Source organism: Lampetra planeri, chromosome 18 (genome assembly GCF_965212315.1).
Source record: "Lampetra planeri chromosome 18, kcLamPlan1.2.h2, whole genome shotgun sequence".
Classification (NCBI taxonomy): domain Eukaryota; kingdom Metazoa; phylum Chordata; class Hyperoartia; order Petromyzontiformes; family Petromyzontidae; genus Lampetra; species Lampetra planeri.
The window spans coordinates 11,798,048-11,822,542 of NC_136124.1; the positions used below are offsets into that span (position 1 = coordinate 11,798,048).

General features: G+C 42.2%; 12 non-coding genes and 4 pseudogenes across 12 annotated transcripts; all 16 read right to left on the reverse strand.

Annotated features, from left to right (window-relative positions):
* Window positions 1-3,631: 3,631 nt before the first annotated feature.
* LOC144723863 (U2 spliceosomal RNA) lies at window positions 3,632-3,804 on the reverse strand (annotated as a pseudogene).
* Window positions 3,805-5,393: 1,589 nt separating this feature from the next.
* Window positions 5,394-5,474, reverse strand: LOC144723869 (U2 spliceosomal RNA; annotated as a pseudogene).
* Window positions 5,475-6,535: 1,061 nt separating this feature from the next.
* On the reverse strand, window positions 6,536-6,726 carry LOC144723831 (U2 spliceosomal RNA). Its single transcript, XR_013586358.1, has one exon. It is a non-coding gene; the product is annotated as a U2 spliceosomal RNA (small nuclear RNA).
* Window positions 6,727-7,783: 1,057 nt separating this feature from the next.
* On the reverse strand, window positions 7,784-7,974 carry LOC144723800 (U2 spliceosomal RNA). Its single transcript, XR_013586326.1, has one exon. It is a non-coding gene; the product is annotated as a U2 spliceosomal RNA (small nuclear RNA).
* Window positions 7,975-9,031: 1,057 nt separating this feature from the next.
* On the reverse strand, window positions 9,032-9,222 carry LOC144723782 (U2 spliceosomal RNA). Its single transcript, XR_013586308.1, has one exon. It is a non-coding gene; the product is annotated as a U2 spliceosomal RNA (small nuclear RNA).
* A 1,057-nt stretch (window positions 9,223-10,279) lies between these two features.
* Window positions 10,280-10,470, reverse strand: LOC144723840 (U2 spliceosomal RNA). Its single transcript, XR_013586367.1, has one exon. It is a non-coding gene; the product is annotated as a U2 spliceosomal RNA (small nuclear RNA).
* Window positions 10,471-11,527: 1,057 nt separating this feature from the next.
* Window positions 11,528-11,718, reverse strand: LOC144723801 (U2 spliceosomal RNA). Its single transcript, XR_013586327.1, has one exon. It is a non-coding gene; the product is annotated as a U2 spliceosomal RNA (small nuclear RNA).
* Window positions 11,719-12,775: 1,057 nt separating this feature from the next.
* On the reverse strand, window positions 12,776-12,966 carry LOC144723833 (U2 spliceosomal RNA). The gene has a single exon (XR_013586359.1). It is a non-coding gene; the product is annotated as a U2 spliceosomal RNA (small nuclear RNA).
* A 1,057-nt stretch (window positions 12,967-14,023) lies between these two features.
* Window positions 14,024-14,214, reverse strand: LOC144723896 (U2 spliceosomal RNA). The gene has a single exon (XR_013586413.1). It is a non-coding gene; the product is annotated as a U2 spliceosomal RNA (small nuclear RNA).
* Window positions 14,215-15,271: 1,057 nt separating this feature from the next.
* Window positions 15,272-15,462, reverse strand: LOC144723753 (U2 spliceosomal RNA). Its single transcript, XR_013586279.1, has one exon. It is a non-coding gene; the product is annotated as a U2 spliceosomal RNA (small nuclear RNA).
* A 1,058-nt stretch (window positions 15,463-16,520) lies between these two features.
* On the reverse strand, window positions 16,521-16,693 carry LOC144723864 (U2 spliceosomal RNA; annotated as a pseudogene).
* Window positions 16,694-18,282: 1,589 nt separating this feature from the next.
* On the reverse strand, window positions 18,283-18,363 carry LOC144723870 (U2 spliceosomal RNA; annotated as a pseudogene).
* Window positions 18,364-19,424: 1,061 nt separating this feature from the next.
* On the reverse strand, window positions 19,425-19,615 carry LOC144723834 (U2 spliceosomal RNA). Its single transcript, XR_013586360.1, has one exon. It is a non-coding gene; the product is annotated as a U2 spliceosomal RNA (small nuclear RNA).
* A 1,539-nt stretch (window positions 19,616-21,154) lies between these two features.
* On the reverse strand, window positions 21,155-21,345 carry LOC144723802 (U2 spliceosomal RNA). The gene has a single exon (XR_013586328.1). It is a non-coding gene; the product is annotated as a U2 spliceosomal RNA (small nuclear RNA).
* Window positions 21,346-22,401: 1,056 nt separating this feature from the next.
* On the reverse strand, window positions 22,402-22,592 carry LOC144723803 (U2 spliceosomal RNA). Its single transcript, XR_013586329.1, has one exon. It is a non-coding gene; the product is annotated as a U2 spliceosomal RNA (small nuclear RNA).
* Window positions 22,593-23,649: 1,057 nt separating this feature from the next.
* LOC144723860 (U2 spliceosomal RNA) lies at window positions 23,650-23,840 on the reverse strand. Its single transcript, XR_013586386.1, has one exon. It is a non-coding gene; the product is annotated as a U2 spliceosomal RNA (small nuclear RNA).
* Between the last annotated feature and the right edge of the window lie 655 nt (window positions 23,841-24,495).

Consider the following 24,495-nt stretch of genomic DNA (forward strand, 5'->3'; position numbering starts at 1 on the left):
GGCAGAGGGTACGCATCTGCCACCGATATCTTATTCAATTTGCGGAAATCAACACAAAATCGCAATTTGCCATCCTTCTTCTTAACCAAGACGACTGGAGCGCCCCATGGGCTGTTAGATGGCGATATAATGTCCGCAGCCAACATGTCTTCCACTGCCCCCCGTACGTGTTCTCGCTCCGCAGGACTCATCCGATGCGAATTTAATCGAATAGGGGCAGCATCGCCCGTCTCAATGTGATGGTAAAGCAAGGAAGTGCGGCCCAAATCCAAATCATCGGAGCTGAACACATCGGAATATGTCAACAACAATTTACGCAGCGCACCACGTTGCTCCATGGACAGGGAAGAATTTTCGTCACATAATTGAGCAACCCAACGATCATCCGAACTCCTTGGCTCGGAAACCCCAGCAACAACTCCCCGGCTATGTGGACAATCATGGGTCGCAAACGCCGTAGTGGCATGTGCCACAACCGTACCGGCCGGGACACGGACGTTTTCTCCCCCCGCATTAAGCACCTGTAAAAACGGTAATTGATCCGGCCGGACGATGGTCTGTGCCCCCACTAACGCCAACCCGGTTGTTATCGTGGCGGACGGTGACAACAAGACCCCTACTGCTCCTAGCCGATCAGGCAGGGGCTTCCGATACCGCAAGGGTATAAGCATCTGTGTACCAGGTGGGATGTCCACAGATGCGACGGACAGCGCCTGCACTTGTACGGCCGAAGCAGGTCGCCCCCAGGGCGACGGCAGAAACGAGATTTGACGGCCCCCCGGCAGTTCAATACAATTCTCATTGATTTTGATCAAAATGGGCATCTTAGCCAAAAAATCGGTGCCTAACAAACAAGGAACCGCCAAAGATCTCGATATCAACACAACACCCGAGGCCGACACATCCCCAATAGATATCTTAGCATCCACCTGACCCACGATGCCCATGCTACCCCCGTTCGCAGCGACGCACGACCCATAAACCGGACGCACAGCCCCCGACGGAATGCCCAACAGATGGAAAATGACATCCGATATAATAGTCGCAGACGCCCCCGAGTCGACCAAAATGCGCACGTCCACACCTTGTATGGACCCCGGTACAGTGGACGAACCCGTAGCGGCCGCGACAACTCTCCGTGCCAATTTGCGCCACTGCGTAACTGAATGACAAGGCCCCGTCGATGGCCTTTCTTTAACAACAACAATAGGATCGCGCAACACAGGTGGTGGGTGAGGTGGAAAGCCTTGCCGAGTGTCTGGTGCGTGCCGACATGCCTGTTTCGGAGGATCTTTAGCCGACATGACCGGTGCCGAGGCCTCCTGCTGCGGCGGAGCCGGGAAGCGGGCCCAGCAGTCTCTGGCGTAGTGGCCCCTACGCCCGCAGCGGAAACATTCGGCCTCGTTGCGCCGAAGCGCAGGCCTCGCCTCCTGACGGCCCCGTTCTGGTAGCACCGCGCGCGGTCTCGGCCCGCCGCGTCCCGTCCATGGAGCGGAGGCGGCCGTCAGTTGTTGAGGGCCCCGGTCATCCGGAACATAGACGGCCTGCGCAGGGTTCCATCCCAGCGCATCCCCATCTTTGACGGGCCCCCCCGTCCACGCCGTCACTTGTTTCCAGCGACGGAGGTTGAATTGCGCATCGAGACACTTAGCAGCCATCCGGGAAGTTAGCTTCTCATGCCCACACACAGGCATGGGGATCCCTAGATCCCGAGACAGCTCCAACATTTTCCCTAATATGAGAGGCTCAAGCAGGTCCTGTGGCGTCTCAGGATAAGCTGCCATGGCCAGCTCCAGCACCGCACCCCTGAACGCCACGGGCGACTCCTCTGGTGCTCGTTGTCGTTGAGCGAATCGCCGATGCGCATCATCTGGTGGCTCATAAGCATCGGCCATTTCTTGAAAAACACCACATAAAGTTGCCTTCTTATCGGTCGCTATGGAACGGAAGAATCGGACAGATTCGTCGTCCAGGAGAGTCGGCAACACCTCCAAAGCCTCCGCATCGGTCCATCTTGCTGTGCGTACCGCCGCCAAGAAGCGGCAGGCGAACGCGCTCCAGTCCCCACCGACGGAAAATTCTTTAACCGTTGTAAGGTGGCGACTCCGACTCCTCTTCCCGCCGTCTTCCAATGGTGGTGGTTGTGATGGCAAATTCAAAATGGCGTCGGCCCGCGGCGTGGCCAAGATGGCGGTTTGGCGCCACGGAGCGCGCAAAATGGCGGCCTCTTGCCGCGTGGGCAATGGCGGCGGCAGGACAGGCAACGTTGCGGCCCGCGGAGCACCACTTGCATCATCCATCGTCCCTGGCGCGACGAGATGGCATAGATGCGCCAGGACGTCCTTAAGTGCCTCCAGTTGTACCGCCATCGCTTGCCATCGTTGATCCGCGTCTGATGATGTCGACGGACCCGCCACCGCGCCAACATCCTCCACTCCCGTTCCCGTGGTCGCCTCAGCCTGGCTCTCCTCCACCACCCCAACAGGATCCGTGGTTGGAGGGAGTTCGTCGTCGTCGGACGAAGAAGCCGATGCAGGCGCCGGATTAACTTTCTTCCTCACTTGTTTCGACATGCCGTTGCACTTCCGACACCAGTGTAATAAACGACTGGACCACGATGTCTGGCTCAGTGTCCTTTATTATTCGGTTCGTGCTGTACACCCACACGGCTGTCTTTACTCTGTAGCTTCTCCACGGTGCTGACTCCAATGTCGGCCCGATCCACAACAGCAGCTCCGCTGCTGTTTCTCTCACACAGCCCCCCTTGGCTGTACTCTCTGCTGCTCTTCTCCCTCCGCAGCTCTCACAGCTTCTTGCTCTCTCTCTCTCTCTCCGCAGCTCCTCCTGGCAGCCACACCGCTGCCTCTAACAAGCAGCCCCCTCTCTCTCTCTCTCCGCAGCTCCTCCTGGCAGCCACACCGCTGCCTCTAACACGCAGCCCTCCTGGCTGTCTCCTCCCCAGCTGCACACCACTCCGCAGCTTCCTCTTATCTTCGGGGTTGGCTCCCGATCGCCGTCGGCGCCCCCCCTCTCCACACTTGCCCGCGTGGCCTCACTCTTTTCCGCTCACACCCCGACTACCTTCCCCTTCCGGTTTACCCGCTTAAAGCCCCGAACCTTACCCCCACGTCACATGACTCCACCCCCCGTGACGTCACCTCCGGAAGGTCGCTTACGCCCGCATTACACATATGAATGAAAAAAAACTATCGAAAAAATATCGTTCGTTAATAAACACTGTCCCTAAAGGAAGGTATAGTAAAATTTCAGCCTAAGGCCTTTCTACATAGCACATGAAGCAAGATAGACTAAGATAGGTAAATTACGGAATTATGGGCAATACTGCGTTATGGAGACGTAACAAACAGAGCAGTACAGGATAAAACAAACTGTTTGTATATAAGTGCATTTGCATATGACATATTACTTCTTGACCCACACCGACTGGATACCTGTGAAAATAGTTTGATAGATTTTTGAAATTTGACAGCTATCCAGGGCAAAAATGAGAAGATGGAGGGGACTGGTAACAAAACAGGAGAGGACGCACCCAATTACGGACAAACAGCGGAAATGGGGTTTGCAAACCCAACATAGTCTACTTTTGTTTGATGATATTCCTCCCCCAGCAGGGAGGTGCACCATTCCCGGAGAAACTGCAATACCGGGTTGATGCGCAGAGTGGACTGAGCAAGCCCCTATTCCATCTCCCTGTCCCAAAAATCTATTTAATATAAGGTACCACAATGTGGTACGTTTCAGATATTAAACTGATAAGAACAGATACTACATATTCTCAGATTTTTTCGGTAAAGTCACGTAGGTAAAAACATTAAAATTAATGAAAGTAAAATAAAACAAAACAAAATAAAATTCACGACGTTTCGGAGGCAACACAAGTCTCCGTCATCAGGTGGGACCGTCACAGCCGAATTAGCTGCATCAAGTGAAGCAATGATTCAAGATGTAATCCCTTATAAGCAAGTTGAAGGGAGGTGGAGAGGGGGGGGAGAGCTTATCAGGCTGTGGTAGCCAATGAATGGAAACGTATCGGGAGGGAGGAGGAGCGGTGATCAAAGACTGCACGCAGTGCTCAACACAATGAATGGAGACGTGTCGGGACGGAGGGCGAGCGGCGATCAAAGACTGCACGCAGTGCTCAACACAATGAATGGAGACGCGCCGGGACGGAGGGCGAGCGGTGATCAAAGACATCACGTAGTGCTCAACACAATGAATGGAAACGTGGCGAGCGGTGATCAAAGAACAATGAAGAGATTACTGTTAAACACTGTGGATGTTAACACTCGGTGAAGTAAATTAAAATAGTGCCTGTCAGATAAGATGGTCCAAAAAGTGTAATTAAGTCTTTTTTGCGTGGTTAATAACATCTTTCCAGTGATTACTGAGTTTGTACCCATCATCACGGTTGAAATTATGTCTGTGTTTGTATATTTGTATGGCTTCGTGTACAAACCTTTGATGGTAGCCCGGAGGTTTGCAGAGAACCTTGGTCTCGGAAAAGACAATTTCATGAGAGCCCGCCGAGTTGTAGCAATGATCGGCAACGGCCGAAGAATCAGTTCTGCCGTGTTTCAGATCTGACTTGTGCTCGCGGACACGATCAGCAACATGACGTTTTGTTTCTCCAATGTAGCAATCACCACAAATGCAACTCAATTTGTAGACTCCAGGATACTGTAAGTCAGGAACGACATCCTTCACAGATGGAATCAGATCACGGATTTTATGCACTGTACTGAATCGGACTTGGATCTTATGTTTGTTTAGAATTTTGGAGATCTTTTTGGTCACGCCTGCTATGTATGGTAACGTGATAGTTTTGGTCAGAGTTTCATGTGGTTGTTTCTGTGTGGTGGGAGAGACAGCTTGGCGGATAGTGCGGTCAGAGTATCCGTTCATCCTGAGGGCCCGATGTACATGTCTTAATTCATCAGTCAGGTGGTGTTGGTCAGAAATGCCATGGGCTCTGTGGTATAGCGTTTTGATGAGATAATTCTTTTGAGATGGGTGGTGGTGGGAATCCGGTTTCAAGTAGGAATTTGTGTGGGTGGCTTTCCTGTAGACAGAATGTCCCAAGGATCCGTCAAGCCTCCTCTTAAACAGAATATCCAAGAATGGTAGTTTATCGTCTTTCTCCACTTCCATGGTGAATCTGATAGATGGGTGTCTAGAATTGATGTGGTCCAAGAAGTGGTTCAATGCTGGGAGGCCATGTGGCCAGATGACGAAAGTGTCATCCACATATCTCTTCCACAGGGAAGGACGCAGGGTGGATGTCTGGATGGAGTCTGATTCAAACTTTTCCATGAACATGTTGGCTATAACTGGTGACAAGGGGGAGCCCATAGGGGTACCCTCATTCTGTTTGTAGAAGGTGCCATTCCAGGTAAAATAGGTGTTGGTGAGGCAAAATACTACACTTGATCTTAGCCAAAAGGCCGAGAAGCGATAACACACACTTGCCAGTGGTGGAGATTACATACGCCAAAACTCTCTCTACACCATGGGGCCTCCACCCGTTACTACGCACAATAAATACTGACTTAAAGCTTTCGTGACTGCAGGAATTCATATTCTTTGGGCCTTTCGGTAAAGTCATGTAGATAGGTTCAAAGAAAATATCAAAAAATAAGAAAAAACTACTTTGTTATTTTTAACACCATGGCACATGCGGAATGGTCGTGGTAACTTATTGTGCGAATATTATTTGGGTCTTTCGGTAAAGTCACATAGATAGGTTCAAAGAAAATAACAAAAATTGCAAAAAAATACTTTACGTGACTTTACCAAAGAATATGCGCAGAAGTTATCACGACCATTCCGCATGTGCCATGGCGTTAAGAGATACGGAATATTAAACAAGCATCAGTCACGCACACGGCCATTCATATTTGAAACCGGGACAAAATCTCAATTTCTGCAAAAGGCTTTGGCACACCCAGAAAAAATTAAACCGAGTTTGTTTCTGCCAACAAACGAGGAAGTTCTTAGGTGCAATTGTAATTGATTAAGAGAATTAGAATCTGAAAATGCTAATATAATAATAATACAAATTGTACGACCAATACATATGAATGAAAAAACAAATATCGAAAAAATATCGTTCGTTAATAAACACTGTCCCTAAAGGAAGGTATAGTAAAATTTCAGCCTAAGGCCTTTCTACATAGCACATGAAGCAAGATAGACTAAGATAGGTAAATTACGGAATTATGGGCAATACTGCGTTATGAAGACGTAACAAACAGAGCAGTACAGGATAAAACAAACTGTTTGTATATAAGTGCATGTGCATATGACATATTACTTCTTGACCCACACCGACTGGATACCTGTGAAAATAGTTTGATAGATTTTTGAAATTTGACAGCTATCCAGGGCACAAATGAGAAGATGGAGGGGACTGGTAACAAAACAGGAGAGAACGCACCCAATTACGGACAAACAGCGGAAATGGGGTTTGCAAACCCAACATAGTCTACTTTTGTTTGATGATATTCCTCCCCCAGCAGGGAGGTGCACCATTTCCGGAGAAACTGCAATACCGGGTTGATGCGCGGAGTGGACGGAGCAAGCCTCTATTCCATCTCCCTGTCCCAAAAATATATTTAATATAAGGTACCACAATGTGGTACGTATCAGATATTAAACTGATAAGAACAGATACTACACTTGATCTTAGCCAAAAGGCCGAGAAGCGATAACTCACACTTGCCAGTGGTGAAGATTACATACGCCAAAACTCTCTCTACACCATGGGGCCTCCACCCGTTACTACGCACAATAAATACTGACTTAAAGCTTTCGTGACTGCAGGAATTCATATTCTTTGGGCCTTTCGGTAAAGTCATGTAGATAGGTTCAAAGAAAATATCAAAAAATAAGAAAAAACTACTTTGTTATTTTTAACACCATGGCACATGCGGAATGGTCGTGGTAACTTATTGTGCGAATATTATTTGGGTCTTTCGGTAAAGTCACATAGATAGGTTCAAAGAAAATAACAAAAATTACAAAAAAATACTTTACGTGACTTTACCAAAGAATATGCGCAGAAGTTATCACGACCATTCCGCATGTGCCATGGCGTTAAGAGATACGGAATATTAAACAAGCATCAGTCACGCACACGGCCATTCATATTTGAAACCGGGACAAAATCTCAATTTCTGCAAAAGGCTTTGGCACACCCAGAAAAAATTAAACCGAGTTTGTTTCTGCCAACAAACGAGGAAGTTCTTAGGTGCAATTGTAATTGATTAAGAGAATTAGAATCTGAAAATGCTAATATAATAATACAAATTGTACGACCAATACATATGAATGAAAAAAAACTATCGAAAAAATATCGTTCGTTAATAAACACTGTCCCTAAAGGAAGGTATAGTAAAATTTCAGCCTAAGGCCTTTCTACATAGCACATGAAGCAAGATAGACTAAGATAGGTAAATTACGGAATTATGGGCAATACCGCGTTATGAAGACGTAACAAACAGAGCAGTACAGGATAAAACAAACTGTTTGTATATAAGTGCATGTGCATATGACATATTACTTCTTGACCCACACCGACTGGATACCTGTGAAAATAGTTTGATAGATTTTTGAAATTTGACAGCTATCCAGGGCACAAATGAGAAGATGGAGGGGACTGGTAACAAAACAGGAGAGCACGCACCCAATTACGGACAAACAGCGGAAATGGGGTTTGCAAACCCAACATAGTCTACTTTTGTTTGATGATATTCCTCCCCCAGCAGGGAGGTGCACCATTTCCGGAGAAACTGCAATACCGGGTTGATGCGCGGAGTGGACGGAGCAAGCCCCTATTCCATCTCCCTGTCCCAAAAATCTATTTAATATAAGGTACCACAATGTGGTACGTATCAGATATTAAACTGATAAGAACAGATACTACACTTGATCTTAGCCAAAAGGCCGAGAAGCGATAACTCACACTTGCCAGTGGTGAAGATTACATACGCCAAAACTCTCTCTACACCATGGGGCCTCCACCCGTTACTACGCACAATAAATACTGACTTAAAGCTTTCGTGACTGCAGGAATTCATATTCTTTGGGCCTTTCGGTAAAGTCATGTAGATAGGTTCAAAGAAAATATCAAAAAATTACAAAAAACTACTTTGTTATTTTTAACACCATGGCACATGCGGAATGGTCGTGGTAACTTATTGTGCGAATATTATTTGGGTCTTTCGGTAAAGTCACATAGATAGGTTCAAAGAAAATAACAAAAATAACAAAAAAATACTTTACGTGACTTTAACAAAGAATATGCGCAGAAGTTAGCACGACCATTCCGCATGTGCCATGGCGTTAAGAGATACGGAATATTAAACAAGCATCAGTCACGCACACGGCCATTCATATTTGAAACCGGGACAAAATCTCAATTTCTGCAAAAGGCTTTGGCACACCCAGAAAAAATTAAACCGAGTTTGTTTCTGCCAACAAACGAGGAAGTTCTTAGGTGCAATTGTAATTGATTAAGAGAATTAGAATCTGAAAATGCTAATATAATAATACAAATTGTACGACCAATACATATGAATGAAAAAAAACTATCGAAAAAATATCGTTCGTTAATAAACACTGTCCCTAAAGGAAGGTATAGTAAAATTTCAGCCTAAGGCCTTTCTACATAGCACATGAAGCAAGATAGACTAAGATAGGTAAATTACGGAATTATGGGCAATACTGCGTTATGAAGACGTAACAAACAGAGCAGTACAGGATAAAACAAACTGTTTGTATATAAGTGCATGTGCATATGACATATTACTTCTTGACCCACACCGACTGGATACCTGTGAAAATAGTTTGATAGATTTTTGAAATTTGACAGCTATCCAGGGCACAAATGAGAAGATGGAGGGGACTGGTAACAAAACAGGAGAGAACGCACCCAATTACGGACAATCAGCAGAAATGGGGTTTGCAAACCCAACAGAGTCTACTTTTGTTTGATGATATTCCTCCCCCAGCAGGGAGGTGCACCATTTCCGGAGAAACTGCAATACCGGGTTGATGCGCGGAGTGGACGGAGCAAGCCCCAATTCCATCTCCCTGTCCCAAAAATCTATTTAATATAAGGTACCACAATGTGGTACGTATCAGATATTAAACTGATAAGAACAGATACTACACTTGATCTTAGCCAAAAGGCCGAGAAGCGATAACACACACTTGCCAGTGGTGGATATTACATACGCCAAAACTCTCTCTACACCATGGGGCCTCCACCCGTTACTACGCACAATAAATACTGACTTAAAGCTTTCGTGACTGCAGGAATTCATATTCTTTGGGCCTTTCGGTAAAGTCATGTAGATAGGTTCAACGAAAATATCAAAAAATAAGAAAAAACTACTTTGTTATTTTTAACACCATGGCACATGCGGAATGGTCGTGGTAACTTATTGTACGAATATTATTTGGGTCTTTCGGTAAAGTCACATAGATAGGTTCAAAGAAAATAACAAAAATTACAAAAAAATACTTTACGTGACTTTACCAAAGCATATGCGCAGAAGTTATCACGACCATTCCGCATGTGCCATGGCGTTAAGAGATACGGAATATTAAACAAGCATCAGTCACGCACACGGCCATTCATATTTGAAACCGGGACAAAATCTCAATTTCTGCAAAAGGCTTTGGCACACCCAGAAAAAATTAAACCGAGTTTGTTTCTGCCAACAAACGAGGAAGTTCTTAGGTGCAATTGTAATTGATTAAGAGAATTAGAATCTGAAAATGCTAATATAATAATACAAATTGTACGACCAATACATATGAATGAAAAAAAAATATCGAAAAAATATCGTTCGTTAATAAACACTGTCCCTAAAGGAAGGTATAGTAAAATTTCAGCCTAAGGCCTTTCTACATAGCACGTGAAGCAAGATAGACTAAGATAGGTAAATTACGGAATTATGGGCAATACTGCGTTATGAAGACGTAACAAACAGAGCAGTACAGGATAAAACAAACTGTTTATATATAAGTGCATGTGCATATGACATGTTACTTCTTGACCCACACCGACTGGATACCTGTGAAAATAGTTTGATAGATTTTTGAAATTTGACAGCTATCCAGGGCACAAATGAGAAGATGGAGGGGACTGGTAACAAAACAGGAGAGAACGCACCCAATTACGGACAAACAGCGGAAATGGGGTTTGCAAACCCAACATAGTCTACTTTTGTTTGATGATATTCCTCCCCCAGCAGGGAGGTGCACCATTCCCGGAGAAACTGCAATACCGGGTTGATGCGCGGAGTGGACGGAGCAAGCCCCTATTCCATCTCTCTGTCCCAAAAATCTATTTAATATAAGGTACCACAATGTGGTATGTATCAGATATTAAACTGATAAGAACAGATACTACACTTGATCTTAGCCAAAAGGCCGAGAAGCGATAACACACACTTGCCAGTGGTGGAGATTACATACGCCAAAACTCTCTCTACACCATGGGGCCTCCACCCGTTACTACGCACAATAAATACTGACTTAAAGCTTTCGTGACTGCAGGAATTCATATTCTTTGGGCCTTTCGGTAAAGTCATGTAGATAGGTTCAAAGAAAATATCAAAAAATAAGAAAAAACTACTTTGTTATTTTTAACACCATGGCACATGCGGAATGGTCGTGGTAACTTATTGTGCGAATATTATTTGGGTCTTTCGGTAAAGTCACATAGATAGGTTCAAAGAAAATAACAAAAATTACAAAAAAATACTTTACGTGACTTTACCAAAGAATATGCGCAGAAGTTATCACGACCATTCCGCATGTGCCATGGCGTTAAGAGATACGGAATATTAAACAAGCATCAGTCACGCACACGGCCATTCATATTTGAAACCGGGACAAAATCTCAATTTCTGCAAAAGGCTTTGGCACACCCAGAAAAAATTAAACCGAGTTTGTTTCTGCCAAAAACGAGGAAGTTCTTAGGTGCAATTGTAATTGATTAAGAGAATTAGAATCTGAAAATGCTAATATAATAATACAAATTGTACGACCAATACATATGAATGAAAAAACAAATATCGAAAAAATATCGTTCGTTAATAAACACTGTCCCTATAGGAAGGTATAGTAAAATTTCAGCCTAAGGCCTTTCTACATAGCACATGAAGCAAGATAGACTAAGATAGGTAAATTACGGAATTATGGGCAATACTGCGTTATGAAGACGTAACAAACAGAGCAGTACAGGATAAAACAAACTGTTTGTATATAAGTGCATGTGCATATGACATATTACTTCTTGACCCACACCGACTGGATACCTGTGAAAATAGTTTGATAGATTTTTGAAATTTGACAGCTATCCAGGGCACAAATGAGAAGATGGAGGGGACTGGTAACAAAACAGGAGAGAACGCACCCAATTACGGACAAACAGCAGAAATGGGGTTTGCAAACCCAACAGAGTCTACTTTTGTTTGATGATATTCCTCCCCCAGCAGGGAGGTGCACCATTTCCGGAGAAACTGCAATACCGGGTTGATGCGCGGAGTGGACGGAGCAAGCCCCTATTCCATCTCCCTGTCCCAAAAATCTATTTAATATAAGGTACCACAATGTGGTACGTATCAGATATTAAACTGATAAGAACAGATACTACACTTGATCTTAGCCAAAAGGCCGAGAAGCGATAACACACACTTGCCAGTGGTGGATATTACATACGCCAAAACTCTCTCTACACCATGGGGCCTCCACCCGTTACTACGCACAATAAATACTGACTTAAAGCTTTCGTGACTGCAGGAATTCATATTCTTTGGGCCTTTCGGTAAAGTCATGTAGATAGGTTCAACGAAAATATCAAAAAATAAGAAAAAACTACTTTGTTATTTTTAACACCATGGCACATGCGGAATGGTCGTGGTAACTTATTGTACGAATATTATTTGGGTCTTTCGGTAAAGTCACATAGATAGGTTCAAAGAAAATAACAAAAATTACAAAAAAATACTTTACGTGACTTTACCAAAGCATATGCGCAGAAGTTATCACGACCATTCCGCATGTGCCATGGCGTTAAGAGATACGGAATATTAAACAAGCATCAGTCACGCACACGGCCATTCATATTTGAAACCGGGACAAAATCTCAATTTCTGCAAAAGGCTTTGGCACACCCAGAAAAAATTAAACCGAGTTTGTTTCTGCCAACAAACGAGGAAGTTCTTAGGTGCAATTGTAATTGATTAAGAGAATTAGAATCTGAAAATGCTAATATAATAATACAAATTGTACGACCAATACATATGAATGAAAAAAAAATATCGAAAAAATATCGTTCGTTAATAAACACTGTCCCTAAAGGAAGGTATAGTAAAATTTCAGCCTAAGGCCTTTCTACATAGCACGTGAAGCAAGATAGACTAAGATAGGTAAATTACGGAATTATGGGCAATACTGCGTTATGAAGACGTAACAAACAGAGCAGTACAGGATAAAACAAACTGTTTATATATAAGTGCATGTGCATATGACATGTTACTTCTTGACCCACACCGACTGGATACCTGTGAAAATAGTTTGATAGATTTTTGAAATTTGACAGCTATCCAGGGCACAAATGAGAAGATGGAGGGGACTGGTAACAAAACAGGAGAGAACGCACCCAATTACGGACAAACAGCGGAAATGGGGTTTGCAAACCCAACATAGTCTACTTTTGTTCGATGATATTTCTCCCCCAGCAGGGAGGTGCACCATTTCCGGAGAAACTGCAATACCGGGTTGATGCGCGGAGTGGACGGAGCAAGCCTCTATTCCATCTCCCTGTCCCAAAAATATATTTAATATAAGGTACCACAATGTGGTACGTATCAGATATTAAACTGATAAGAACAGATACTACACTTGATCTTAGCCAAAAGGCCGAGAAGCGATAACACACACTTGCCAGTGGTGGAGATTACATACGCCAAAACTCTCTCTACACCATGGGGCCTCCACCCGTTACTACGCACAATAAATACTGACTTAAAGCTTTCGTGACTGCAGGAATTCATATTCTTTGGGCCTTTCGGTAAAGTCATGTAGATAGGTTCAAAGAAAATATCAAAAAATAAGAAAAAACTACTTTGTTATTTTTAACACCATGGCACATGCGGAATGGTCGTGGTAACTTATTGTGCGAATATTATTTGGGTCTTTCGGTAAAGTCACATAGATAGGTTCAAAGAAAATAACAAAAATTACAAAAAAATACTTTACGTGACTTTACCAAAGAATATGCGCAGAAGTTATCACGACCATTCCGCATGTGCCATGGCGTTAAGAGATACGGAATATTAAACAAGCATCAGTCACGCACACGGCCATTCATATTTGAAACCGGGACAAAATCTCAATTTCTGCAAAAGGCTTTGGCACACCCAGAAAAAATTAAACCGAGTTTGTTTCTGCCAAAAACGAGGAAGTTCTTAGGTGCAATTGTAATTGATTAAGAGAATTAGAATCTGAAAATGCTAATATAATAATACAAATTGTACGACCAATACATATGAATGAAAAAACAAATATCGAAAAAATATCGTTCGTTAATAAACACTGTCCCTAAAGGAAGGTATAGTAAAATTTCAGCCTAAGGCCTTTCTACATAGCACATGAAGCAAGATAGACTAAGATAGGTAAATTACGGAATTATGGGCAATACTGCGTTATGAAGACGTAACAAACAGAGCAGTACAGGATAAAACAAACTGTTTGTATATAAGTGCATGTGCATATGACATATTACTTCTTGACCCACACCGACTGGATACCTGTGAAAATAGTTTGATAAATTTTTGAAATTTGACAGCTATCCAGGGCACAAATGAGAAGATGGAGGGGACTGGTAACAAAACAGGAGAGAACGCACCCAATTACGGACAAACAGCGGAAATGGGGTTTGCAAACCCAACATAGTCTACTTTTGTTTGATGATATTCCTCCCCCAGCAGGGAGGTGCACCATTCCCGGAGAAACTGCAATACCGGGTTGATGCGCGGAGTGGACGGAGCAAGCCCCTATTCCATCTCCCTGTCCCAAAAATCTATTTAATATAAGGTACCACAATGTGGTACGTATCAGATATTAAACTGATAAGAACAGATACTACACTTGATCTTAGCCAAAAGGCCGAGAAGCGATGACACACACTTGCCAGTGGTGGAGATTACATACGCCAAGACTCTCTCTACACCATGGGGCCTCCACCCGTTACTACGCACAATAAATACTGACTTAAAGCTTTCGTGACTGCAGGAATTCATATTCTTTGGGCCTTTCGGTAAAGTCATGTAGATAGGTTCAAAGAAAATATCAAAAAATAAGAAAAAACTACTTTGTTATTTTTAACACCATGGCACATGCGGAATGGTCGTGGTAACTTATTGTGCGAATATTATTTGGGTCTTTCGGTAAAGTCACATAGATAGGTTCAAAGAAAATAACAAAAATTACAAAAAAATACTTTACGTGACTTTACCAAAGCATATGCGCAGAAGTTATCACGACCATTCCGCATGTGCCATGGCGTTAAGAGATACGGAATATTAAACAAGCATCAGTCACGCACACGGCCATTCATATTTGAAACCGGGACAAAATCTCAATTTCTGCAAAAGGCTTTGGCACACCCAGAAAAAATTAAACCGAGTTTGTTTCTGCCAACAAACGAGGAAGTTCTTAGGTGCAATTGTAATTGATTAAGAGAATTAGAATCTGAAAATGCTAATATAATAATACAAATTGTACGACCAATACATATGAATGAAAAAAAAATATCGAAAAAACATCGTTCGTTAATAAACACTGTCCCTAAAGGAAGGTATAGTAAAATTTCAGCCTAAGGCCTTTCTACATAGCACACGAAGCAAGATAGACTAAGATAGGTAAATTACGGAATTATGGGCAATACTGCGTTATGAAGACGTAACAAACAGAGCAGTACAGGATAAAACAAACTGTTTATATATAAGTGCATGTGCATATGACATGTTACTTCTTGACCCACACCGACTGGATACCTGTGAAAATAGTTTGATAGATTTTTGAAATTTGACAGCTATCCAGGGCACAAATGAGAAGATGGAGGGGACTGGTAACAAAACAGGAGAGAACGCACCCAATTACGGACAAACAGCGGAAATGGGGTTTGCAAACCCAACATAGTCTACTTTTGTTCGATGATATTCCTCCCCCAGCAGGGAGGTGCACCATTTCCGGAGAAACTGCAATACCGGGTTGATGCGCGGAGTGGACGGAGCAAGCCCCTATTCCAACTCCCTGCCCCAAAAATCAATTTAATATAAGGTACCACAATGTGGTACGTATCAGATATTAAACTGATAAGAACAGATACTACACTTGATCTTAGCCAAAAGGCCGAGAAGCGATAACACACACTTGCCAGTGGTGGAGATTACATACGCCAAGACTCTCTCTACACCATGGGGCCTCCACCCGTTACTACGCACAATAAATACTGACTTAAAGCTTTCGTGACTGCAGGAATTCATATTCTTTGGGCCTTTCGGTAAAGTCATGTAGATAGGTTCAGAGAAATATAAAAAAAACTAACAAAAAACTACTTTGTTATTTTTAACACCATGGCACATGCGGAATGGTCGTGGTAACTTATTGTGCGAATATTATTTGGGTCTTTCGGTAAAGTCACATAGATAGGTTCAAAGAAAATAACAAAAATTACAAAAAAATACTTTACGTGACTTTACCAAAGAATATGCGCAGAAGTTATCACGACCATTCCGCATGTGCCATGGTGTTAAGAGATACGGAATATTAAACAAGCATCAGTCACGCACACGGCCATTCATGTTTGAAACCGGGACAAAATCTCAATTTCTGCAAAAGGCTTTGGCACACCCAGAAATAATTAAACCGAGTTTGTTTCTGCCAACAAACGAGGAAGTTATTAGGTGCAAGTGTAATTGATTCAGACAATTAGAATCTGAAAATGCTAATTTAATAATACAAATTGTACGACCAATACATATGAATGAAAAAAAACGATCGAAAAAATATCGTTCGTTAATAAACACTGTCCCTAAAGGAAGGTATAGTAAAATTTCAGCCTAAGGCCTTTCTACATAGCACATGAAGCAAGATAGACTAAGATAGGTAAATTACGGAATTATGGGCAATACTGCGTTATGGAGACGTAACAAACAGAGCAGTACAGGATAAAACAAACTGTTTGTATATAAGTGCATTTGCATATGACATATTACTTCTTGACCCACACCGACTGGATACCTGTGAAAATAGTTTGATAGATTTTTGAAATTTGACAGCTATCCAGGGCAAAAATGAGAAGATGGAGGGGACTGGTAACAAAACAGGAGAGAACGCACCCAATTACGGACAAACAGCGGAAATGGGGTTTGCAAACCCAACATAGTCTACTTTTGTTTGATGATATTCCTCCCCCAGCAGGGAGGTGCACCATTCCCGGAGAAACTGCAATACCGGGTTGATGCGCAGAGTGGACTGAGCAAGCCCCTATTCCATCTCCCTGTCCCAAAAATCTATTTAATATAAGGTACCACAATGTGGTACGTTTCAGATATTAAACTGATAAGAACAGATACTACATATTCTCAGATTTTTTCGGTAAAGTCACGTAGGTAAAAACATTAAAATTAATGAAAGTAAAATAAAACAAAACAAAATAAAATTCACGACGTTTCGGAGGCAACACAAGTCTCCGTCATCAGGTGGGACCGTCACAGCCGAATTAGCTGCATCAAGTGAAGCAATGATTCAAGATGTAATCCCTTATAAGCAAGTTGAAGGGAGGTGGAGAGGGGGGGGAGAGCTTATCAGGCTGTGGTAGCCAATGAATGGAAACGTATCGGGAGGGAGGAGGAGCGGTGATCAAAGACTGCACGCAGTGCTCAACACAATGAATGGAGACGTGTCGGGACGGAGGGCGAGCGGCGATCAAAGACTGCACGCAGTGCTCAACACAATGAATGGAGACGCGCCGGGACGGAGGGCGAGCGGTGATCAAAGACATCACGTAGTGCTCAACACAATGAATGGAAACGTGGCGAGCGGTGATCAAAGAACAATGAAGAGATTACTGTTAAACACTGTGGATGTTAACACTCGGTGAAGTAAATTAAAATAGTGCCTGTCAGATAAGATGGTCCAAAAAGTGTAATTAAGTCTTTTTTGCGTGGTTAATAACATCTTTCCAGTGATTACTGAGTTTGTACCCATCATCACGGTTGAAATTATGTCTGTGTTTGTATATTTGTATGGCTTCGTGTACAAACCTTTGATGGTAGCCCGGAGGTTTGCAGAGAACCTTGGTCTCGGAAAAGACAATTTCATGAGAGCCCGCCGAGTTGTAGCAATGATCGGCAACGGCCGAAGAATCAGTTCTGCCGTGTTTCAGATCTGACTTGTGCTCGCGGACACGATCAGCAACATGACGTTTTGTTTCTCCAATGTAGCAATCACCACAAATGCAACTCAATTTGTAGACTCCAGGATACTGTAAGTCAGGAACGACATCCTTCACAGATGGAATCAGATCACGGATTTTATGCACTGTACTGAATCGGACTTGGATCTTATGTTTGTTTAGAATTTTGGAGATCTTTTTGGTCACGCCTGCTATGTATGGTAACGTGATAGTTTTGGTCAGAGTTTCATGTGGTTGTTTCTGTGTGGTGGGAGAGACAGCTTGGCGGATAGTGCGGTCAGAGTATCCGTTCATCCTGAGGGCCCGATGTACATGTCTTAATTCATCAGTCAGGTGGTGTTGGTCAGAAATGCCATGGGCTCTGTGGTATAGCGTTTTGATGAGATAATTCTTTTGAGATGGGTGGTGGTGGGAATCCGGTTTCAAGTAGGAATTTGTGTGGGTGGCTTTCCTGTAGACAGAATGTCCCAAGGATCCGTCAAGCCTCCTCTTAAACAGAATATCCAAGAATGGTAGTTTATCGTCTTTCTCCACTTCCATGGTGAATCTGATAGATGGGTGTCTAGAATTGATGTGGTCCAAGAAGTGGTTCAATGCTGGGAGGCCATGTGGCCAGATGACGAAAGTGTCATCCACATATCTCTTCCACAGGGAAGGACGCAGGGTGGATGTCTGGATGGCGTCTGATTCAAACTTTTCCATGAACGTGTTGGCTATAACTGGTGACAAGGGGGAGCCCATAGGGGTACCCTCATTCTGTTTGTAGAAGGTGCCATTCCAGGTAAAATAGGTGTTGGTGAGGCAAAATACTACACTTGATCTTAGCCAAAAGGCCGAGAAGCGATAACACACACTTGCCAGTGGTGGAGATTACATACGCCAAAACTCTCTCTACACCATGGGGCCTCCACCCGTTACTACGCACAATAAATACTGACTTAAAGCTTTCGTGACTGCAGGAATTCATATTCTTTGGGCCTTTCGGTAAAGTCATGTAGATAGGTTCAAAGAAAATATCAAAAAATAAGAAAAAACTACTTTGTTATTTTTAACACCATGGCACATGCGGAATGGTCGTGGTAACTTATTGTGCGAATATTATTTGGGTCTTTCGGTAAAGTCACATAGATAGGTTCAAAGAAAATAACAAAAATTGCAAAAAAATACTTTACGTGACTTTACCAAAGAATATGCGCAGAAGTTATCACGACCATTCCGCATGTGCCATGGCGTTAAGAGATACGGAATATTAAACAAGCATCAGTCACGCACACGGCCATTCATATTTGAAACCGGGACAAAATCTCAATTTCTGCAAAAGGCTTTGGCACACCCAGAAAAAATTAAACCGAGTTTGTTTCTGCCAACAAACGAGGAAGTTCTTAGGTGCAATTGTAATTGATTAAGAGAATTAGAATCTGAAAATGCTAATATAATAATAATACAAATTGTACGACCAATACATATGAATGAAAAAACAAATATCGAAAAAATATCGTTCGTTAATAAACACTGTCCCTAAAGGAAGGTATAGTAAAATTTCAGCCTAAGGCCTTTCTACATAGCACATGAAGCAAGATAGACTAAGATAGGTAAATTACGGAATTATGGGCAATACTGCGTTATGAAGACGTAACAAACAGAGCAGTACAGGATAAAACAAACTGTTTGTATATAAGTGCATGTGCATATGACATATTACTTCTTGACCCACACCGACTGGATACCTGTGAAAATAGTTTGATAGATTTTTGAAATTTGACAGCTATCCAGGGCACAAATGAGAAGATGGAGGGGACTGGTAACAAAACAGGAGAGAACGCACCCAATTACGGACAAACAGCGGAAATGGGGTTTGCAAACCCAACATAGTCTACTTTTGTTTGATGATATTCCTCCCCCAGCAGGGAGGTGCACCATTTCCGGAGAAACTGCAATACCGGGTTGATGCGCGGAGTGGACGGAGCAAGCCTCTATTCCATCTCCCTGTCCCAAAAATATATTTAATATAAGGTACCACAATGTGGTACGTATCAGATATTAAACTGATAAGAACAGATACTACACTTGATCTTAGCCAAAAGGCCGAGAAGCGATAACACACACTTGCCAGTGGTGGAGATTACATACGCCAAAACTCTCTCTACACCATGGGGCCTCCACCCGTTACTACGCACAATAAATACTGACTTAAAGCTTTCGTGACTGCAGGAATTCATATTCTTTGGGCCTTTCGGTAAAGTCATGTAGATAGGTTCAAAGAAAATATCAAAAAATAAGAAAAAACTACTTTGTTATTTTTAACACCATGGCACATGCGGAATGGTCGTGGTAACTTATTGTGCGAATATTATTTGGGTCTTTCGGTAAAGTCACATAGATAGGTTCAAAGAAAATAACAAAAATTACAAAAAAATACTTTACGTGACTTTACCAAAGAATATGCGCAGAAGTTATCACGACCATTCCGCATGTGCCATGGCGTTAAGAGATACGGAATATTAAACAAGCATCAGTCACGCACACGGCCATTCATATTTGAAACCGGGACAAAATCTCAATTTCTGCAAAAGGCTTTGGCACACCCAGAAAAAATAAAACCGAGTTTGTTTCTGCCAACAAACGAGGAAGTTCTTAGGTGCAATTGTAATTGATTAAGAGAATTAGAATCTGAAAATGCTAATATAATAATACAAATTGTACGACCAATACATATGAATGAAAAAAAACTATCGAAAAAATATCGTTCGTTAATAAACACTGTCCCTAAAGGAAGGTATAGTAAAATTTCAGCCTAAGGCCTTTCTACATAGCACATGAAGCAAGATAGACTAAGATAGGTAAATTACGGAATTATGGGCAATACCGCGTTATGAAGACGTAACAAACAGAGCAGTACAGGATAAAACAAACTGTTTATATATATCTTCTTGGTTCTTTCGGTAAAGTCACGTAGAAGGGAAGTAATAAAATAATAAAAATAAAACATAATAAAACAATTCTCACGACGTTTCGGCCACAACGCAAGCAGCCATCCTCAGGCGAAGAATGAAACACCCCAAGCTTGGAGCGTATATTTAAGCTGGGTTAGAGGGGGGGGGAGGTGGGAAGAAGAGCGCCTAAACAAAATAATTTGCATATCAAGAGGAATTCAGCATATGGAAAATGCGTAGGAGGTGGGCGGGGGGGGTTCCAAATCAATACTATGCCCGTGCATTATGCAGGATTAGCAGCATCAAAGGGGGGGGGGGAAGGGGGGGAGCATTAACAAAGGAAAGGAATGTTAATAGTATGTAGCTGTAGTTACTAAACAACCACGTAAAAAACTACAGTATAAACTGCATGACAAACTAAAGTATAAACTACATAGCATCATCAGTAAACTTACTATACTCTACAATAAGCTGAGTGCATGTGCATATGACATATTACTTCTTGACCCACACCGACTGGATACCTGTGAAAATAGTTTGATAGATTTTTGAAATTTGACAGCTATCCAGGGCACAAATGAGAAGATGGAGGGGACTGGTAACAAAACAGGAGAGCACGCACCCAATTACGGACAAACAGCGGAAATGGGGTTTGCAAACCCAACATAGTCTACTTTTGTTTGATGATATTCCTCCCCCAGCAGGGAGGTGCACCATTTCCGGAGAAACTGCAATACCGGGTTGATGCGCGGAGTGGACGGAGCAAGCCCCTATTCCATCTCCCTGTCCCAAAAATCTATTTAATATAAGGTACCACAATGTGGTACGTATCAGATATTAAACTGATAAGAACAGATACTACACTTGATCTTAGCCAAAAGGCCGAGAAGCGATAACACACACTTGCCAGTGGTGGAGATTACATACGCCAAAACTCTCTCTACACCATGGGGCCTCCACCCGTTACTACGCACAATAAATACTGACTTAAAGCTTTCGTGACTGCAGGAATTCATATTCTTTGGGCCTTTCGGTAAAGTCATGTAGATAGGTTCAAAGAAAATATCAAAAAATAAGAAAAAACTACTTTGTTATTTTTAACACCATGGCACATGCGGAATGGTCGTGGTAACTTATTGTGCGAATATTATTTGGGTCTTTCGGTAAAGTCACATAGATAGGTTCAAAGAAAATAACAAAAATTACAAAAAAATACTTTACGTGACTTTACCAAAGAATATGCGCAGAAGTTATCACGACCATTCCGCATGTGCCATGGCGTTAAGAGATACGGAATATTAAACAAGCATCAGTCACGCACACGGCCATTCATATTTGAAACCGGGACAAAATCTCAATTTCTGCAAAAGGCTTTGGCACACCCAGAAAAAATTAAACCGAGTTTGTTTCTGCCAAAAACGAGGAAGTTCTTAGGTGCAATTGTAATTGATTAAGAGAATTAGAATCTGAAAATGCTAATATAATAATACAAATTGTACGACCAATACATATGAATGAAAAAAAACTATCGAAAAAATATCGTTCGTTAATAAACACTGTCCCTAAAGGAAGGTATAGTAAAATTTCAGCCTAAGGCCTTTCTACATAGCACATGAAGCAAGATAGACTAAGATAGGTAAATTACGGAATTATGGGCAATACTGCGTTATGAAGACGTAACAAACAGAGCAGTACAGGATAAAACAAACTGTTTGTATATAAGTGCATGTGCATATGACATATTACTTCTTGACCCACACCGACTGGATACCTGTGAAAATAGTTTTATAGATTTTTGAAATTTGACAGCTATCCAGGGCACAAATGAGAAGATGGAGGGGACTGGTAACAAAACAGGAGAGAACGCACCCAATTACGGACAAACAGCGGAAATGGGGTTTGCAAACCCAACATAGTCTACTTTTGTTCGATGATATTCCTCCCCCAGCAGGGAGGTGCACCATTTCCGGAGAAACTGCAATACCGGGTTGATGCGCGGAGTGGACGGAGCAAGCCCCTATTCCATCTCCCTGTCCCAAAAATCTATTTAATATAAGGTACCACAATGTGGTACGTATCAGATATTAAACTGATAAGAACAGATACTACACTTGATCTTAGCCAAAAGGCCGAGAAGCGATAACACACACTTGCCAGTGGTGGAGATTACATACGCCAAAACTCTCTCTACACCATGGGGCCTCCACCCGTTACTACGCACAATAAATACTGACTTAAAGCTTTCGTGACTGCACGAATTCATATTCTTTGGGCCTTTCGGTAAAGTCATGTAGATAGGTTCAAAGAAAATATCAAAAAATAAGAAAAAACTACTTTGTTATTTTTAACACCATGGCACATGCGGAATGGTCGTGGTAACTTATTGTGCGAATATTATTTGGGTCTTTCGGTAAAGTCACATAGATAGGTTCAAAGAAAATAACAAAAATTACAAAAAAATACTTTACGTTACTTTACCAAAGCATATGCGCAGAAGTTATCACGACCATTCCGCATGTGCCATGGCGTTAAGAGATACGGAATATTAAACAAGCATCAGTCACGCACACGGCCATTCATATTTGAAACCGGGACAAAATCTCAATTTCTGCAAAAGGCTTTGGCACACCCAGAAAAAATTAAACCGAGTTTGTTTCTGCCAACAAACGAGGAAGTTCTTAGGTGCAATTGTAATTGATTAAGAGAATTAGAATCTGAAAATGCTAATATAATAATACAAATTGTACGACCAATACATATGAATGAAAAAAAACTATCGAAAAAATATCGTTCGTTAATAAACACTGTCCCTAAAGGAAGGTATAGTAAAATTTCAGCCTAAGGACTTTCTACATAGCACATGAAGCAAGATAGACTAAGATAGGTAAATTACGGAATTATGGGCAATACTGCGTTATGAAGACGTAACAAACAGAGCAGTACAGGATAAAACAAACTGTTTATATATAAGTGCATGTGCATATGACATGTTACTTCTTGACCCACACCGACTGGATACCTGTGAAAATAGTTTGATAGATTTTTGAAATTTGACAGCTATCCAGGGCACAAATGAGAAGATGGAGGGGACTGGTAACAAAACAGGAGAGAACGCACCCAATTACGGACAAACAGCGGAAATGGGGTTTGCAAACCCAACATAGTCTACTTTTGTTCGATGATATTCCTCCCCCAGCAGGGAGGTGCACAATTTCCGGAGAAACTGCAATACCGGGTTGATGCGCGGAGTGGACGGAGCAAGCCCCTATTCCATCTCCCTGTCCCAAAAATCTATTTAATATAAGGTACCACAATGTGGTACGTATCAGATATTAAACTGATGAGAACAGATACTACACTTGATCTTAGCCAAAAGGTCGAGAAGCGATAACACACACTTGCCAGTGGTGGAGATTACATACGCCAAAACTCTCTCTACACCATGGGGCCTCCACCCGTTACTACGCACAATAAATACTGACTTAAAGCTTTCGTGACTGCAGGAATTCATATTCTTTGGGCCTTTCGGTAAAGTCATGTAGATAGGTTCAAAGAAAATATCAAAAAATAAGAAAAAACTACTTTGTTATTTTTAACACCATGGCACATGCGGAATGGTCGTGGTAACTTATTGTGCGAATATTATTGGGTCTTTCGGTAAAGTCACATAGATAGGTTCAAAGAAAATAACAAAAATTACAAAAAAATACTTTACGTGACTTTACCAAAGAATATGCGCAGAAGTTATCACGACCATTCCGCATGTGCCATGGCGTTAAGAGATACGGAATATTAAACAAGCATCAGTCACGCACACGGCCATTCATATTTGAAATCGGGACAAAATCTCAATTTCTGCAAAAGGCTTTGGCACACCCAGAAAAAAGTAAACCGAGTTTGTTTCTGCCAACAAACGAGGAAGTTCTTAGGTGCAATTGTAATTGATTAAGAGAATTAGAATCTGAAAATGCTAATATAATAATACAAATTGTACGACCAATACATATGAATGAAAAAAAAACTATCGAAAAAATATCGTTCGTT